This window comes from Rhopalosiphum maidis, chromosome 2 (genome assembly GCF_003676215.2).
Source record: "Rhopalosiphum maidis isolate BTI-1 chromosome 2, ASM367621v3, whole genome shotgun sequence".
In the NCBI taxonomy this organism is placed as follows: domain Eukaryota; kingdom Metazoa; phylum Arthropoda; class Insecta; order Hemiptera; family Aphididae; genus Rhopalosiphum; species Rhopalosiphum maidis.
In genome coordinates, this window is record NC_040878.1 from 33944781 (window position 1) to 33949609 (window position 4829).

Sequence of the window (4829 nt, forward strand, 5' to 3'; positions counted from 1 at the left end):
ACATACGCCAATTTTAAGTATAATATTATAATATATTTTAGTTAATTGAAATAAGAAATAAGATACAATTAAAACTCAATAAGTTACAATTTTAACTATATTCCGAGTACTCCGACAAGCATTTAACATGGATTTTTTGTAAAAAATAAAAAAAAATATATTGATTAATTATATAGTAAACTATTATACTGCAGTATTAATTCTATTTAATTTATGTAAAGGTGAAAAATTATATTAGAAAATTCTAAAATAATATATTATACATACACAGACCTAAGCGTCCTTGCCCCTATATTATAATATAGTAATATCATAGCTCATCTAAATTACTTGTAGGTATATAACTATAATATAGGTATGTATATATTATAATTATATATACTACATATTGTTATTATTTTTGTTAAAAATACAAACTATATTGAATAAATAAATAATTTAATAATTTAGTTAATTGATAATAACTTACCTAGTTCTTTCATTTTTTATACATAATACATTTATACATTTTTATATTTATTTAATTATTTTAGGTTCTTGATATGGAACAATAGGTACCTATTAATTTTAGGATAAATACATACTCCCTTAATGTACTGTAAATTTCCCAAAATACATTTTGTTACCGTTTTATACTTATAACTTATGTATTTTTCTTAAAGAAGTAATAAAGATAATTTATATTCCATTTATATTTATTTATATTTTATAATTTGTAAAATGCATATAACTATTATTAAATCTTCATGCTTCTTGGTAGTTTTAATAGTTTAATAATTGTTGTCATTTTTTCGATTTATTATTATAAGTAAGTAACTTATTATATAATAATATGTTCCTTTAATATTTTATTTGCTAAAAGATAAATAAGATAATAATTTGTAAAAAAAGTTTTTAAACAATAAACAATTATGTAATTAAGTTGCTATTGAATTCTAACTAAATAAAATTGCTACTGATTTAAAAAAAAAAAAAATAAGAAATGCATATTGTATGTTACAAATTTACAATAGATGGAAATTAAATTAGATTAGTTGTCGTTATCACAGGCATGGTGAAGCGCAAGACACAATTGAAAGATTTATTGAACTCGAAACTGATTATAAAAATTAATCAGAAAATATTAAGTAGGCAAGTAGTATGTATTGACTTGTACAACACTAAGCCTGCATACATTGACCGATGGATACTTTTATGATTATTTAAAAAATATAAATATTGATTATAATTTACGAATGATCAATTTTTTCACCTAAAGGCTGGTCAGAAGCTTTTTCCAAATTGACAAAATCAACAAATGCTGAATTATTTTATGCCCATTTATTTGACGAGAAATTTATATGCAATTACAAAGTATACACAATTAATTATAAAATATTTCCATTATAATAAATTAAAAAGACAACAAAAATTATTAAACCAACTCATACAAAATTATAAAAAAAAAAAAAAACTACATTTCATTCAGGCCCGGATTGAACCGGCGAGCTACCGAAAAAATCTTGGTGGGCCGTGTAAAATTTGGGCTAGTAACCAAAAAATGGGGAAGCATACATTTTCAAAACCCCCAAATTATTGAATATTATGGCTGAAGTTTTCGTAGCTTATCATATATAATACAATTTGAGCCTTACCTAAAATTTAATCAAATCTCCCCCTATAAATGGGCCGATTGAAATTTCAAATCTCGGTAGGCCAAAAAGTCTCAATCCGGCGTTGATTTCACTGTAAAAAAACAGTTTTACTGTTTGTCATTTCATAATAATCTAACCTCGCATTTGGATGCCCCTGATCTTCTATATCTGCTATCTCCTTCACCTTTTTTTTTTATTTAATGCTTCTTGTTGATTTGTTATTTAATATTAATATAAACTACAGTCTTAGTTTCCATTGAAAATTTTTAGTATAATATATGTATTGTTTAATTATTTTTTACTTTTTAAAATACATTTACCATTTATTCTCAGGGGCCCCCGGACCAATTTTTGATTCTGAGCAGAGCGATAAATGTATTGACTATTGATTTTACAATATATGATACGGGGTTTTTTTCGTGTAGGTACACGAAACGATAAGTAGTCTACAAAATTCTTCAATTTTCAACTTTGGGGGTGGTTGGATATGGATATAGTAAATTAAATATAATATGTACTTTGGAGACTTAGAGGTTAAAATAAAATGTTCAGTACTTTTTTATTATAAGGAAAAATAGAATTTTTACACAAATTCATTTTATAACAAAATTTTGTTTGTATGTTGTTACTCAAAAATTACCTACGGTAGATTGTACTTGAATTTTTTATCAAATTTTTAAATTATTAATTTATATTTACGTTCAAATATTTAAATATATTTTAACTCTTTTGAGCTTTTTATAAGCATGAAAAATTTTCAATTTTTTTTTTTAGTTTTTTCTATTGATGTATATAAAAATATCCACTGTCAAAATTCTTGAAAATTGAATAAAAACCTCAGATAAGTTGTTCTGATATGTGTGTAAAAATATTAGAAATTCGATACACAATAATCTTATTTTATTTTAGTTATATATCATATGTGAGTCATATATAAAATTTACCAAGATTGAAAAAATTTCAAACTATTTTTTAATTACACATTCATAAAAAAATTTCTTTTTATATCTACATTATGAAAATTGAATAAGAGATTCTTAATAAGTAGTTAATGCTGGAACCAAAAAATTTAAAAAATACATAGGCATTTTAAGTTCAAATTTGGACGAAATTACGAATAATAATAATAATTAAGCAATTATGTTGTTATAATTTAAAACCTTTTTTCGTGGGAACTTAAAAATTTTACGTACATATATTATAGTGATTATACTATTAATTATTATAGATTTTACTATACACGATAACATTTTTGATTCATTTTAAAATAGGTATTATCTATGTATACTATTTTCGTATATTATGATATTTACAAAAATATGTTACTAAATTCTATGTTAATATGGTATTGACATACTATAAATACATAAGCTATAATATGTTCACATAAAATTTTTTCAACTACGGTACAGTAAATAATGAGGGCCCTCATTGTTGTATAATAGTATTATTTAATATAAACAATTATTTTTTTATTTTTACAAAAGATACCTAAAATATTGGTTACACAGCTTTTCTTGTTGTTCTACATCTCTATAAAATGCTAGATATTTTAGTTACCCTAAAATAAGTTTAAAACACATAATATGTACACTAATTTATTGCAGTTTAATTTAAAAATCAAAATCTCTTTAAATAGTTTAATAGTATTTAGGCACGATTATGAATAATGAAATATAATGGAAATTATTCATTTAAATCTTATGATATAAAAATAATGTAAACATAGATTGTTACAAAACATTATGTAAGTAAGAAATTAAATTAGTTATATATTAATAATGTGTAAAAATAATGTGATTGGTGACTATTGACTGGATTGGCACGACTCATTTTTTCCTAATTTAAATTAATAATATGAATATATTATGTTTTTTTTCCAAGGCCCCCAGAGAGCCCCTCCGAGAGCCCGGACCCGGAACCATGGTATTCACTGACCCCCTTTAAATACTAATAATGGAATATTTTCGTAAACTTACCATAATGGCAGTAATATTAAAAATAAAATATTTTAATAATTATTGCTATATCAAAAAGACATTATTACTTGGTGATAGATCATTTCCGTTTTCGTATACAATGATATTATATCATTGAATTAAAATTTAACTCGTCCATAACTGTGACCCGCTCGATACCTATAATGTAGAAATGTACAGTAACAGTGAACCGTGATACCTAATTACTTATTTTTTTATATAGTATTAAAGTTCTTTATATTTTTGCTAACTATCCCAACATTTTTGCCCCTAAACGTTGGTATTGAATATTGATACATAGTGAACCCGTGATCACGATTTCAGGATTGTTAAATTTAATTAATTACATAACACCTACTTAATATTTTAATAATAAAATGTATATGAAGTATATTTCTATACCTACATGAATGAATAATTTTACAAGCTATACAATTTATAATGCATTAATGCTTGGTTAAAGAATAATGATATTACATATGTTTTTTAAAGAGCGTAAAAATATAAATAATTCCTGTTTCCTAGTATATTATATTACAAGCGGTTTAAGTTACAAAATAGCAACTAATGCCACTGCAGCGTAATTCTTTTATTGCGTGATACTTTTTTTTGGATGTTTTTAGAAGTGGAGCTTCTCTTTGCTCCAGAGTCTAGATAATATATTTATTCTTAGTTCTTGTCATGGTTATAGATATTTTATTTAAATTCTATTATAAAGTATAATTATCGTATATATTGTATATAAATATAAAATACTTAAGTATCTAAAAAGTAGGTACTTGACACTTTCTCAGTGCCTATTTGGGAACTTAACCATCACCATTCACCACACTTTAGCTGTGAGACAATTTATTGTCTTGGAACAACCCTCTTGCAGTCTCGCGACGCCAATGCTGCAGCAAGCTAGTAACTACTCAGACTCAGGGTACCCTTTATTCACTATACGTACAATATAATAATGTAATTGTATTGTGTGAGCGGGCGCTGGTATGCCAGATGTGCGCAATAATAACCCATTCTTACCGTAAACCTTATTCCACTCGGATGGTGCATCCGGCAGCACTGCAACCATTTATCACTTCCATTGACCCGCAGCTGCTCGGTGTAGTGCGTGCGTGAGCGCCAGGCGGCTGTATTATAGTCGTCATAGTGAGTGCGTACGCATGCGCGATTCTCCCTTTTCTCAATCAGTAGTAGTTATTCTGAATGCTGATAA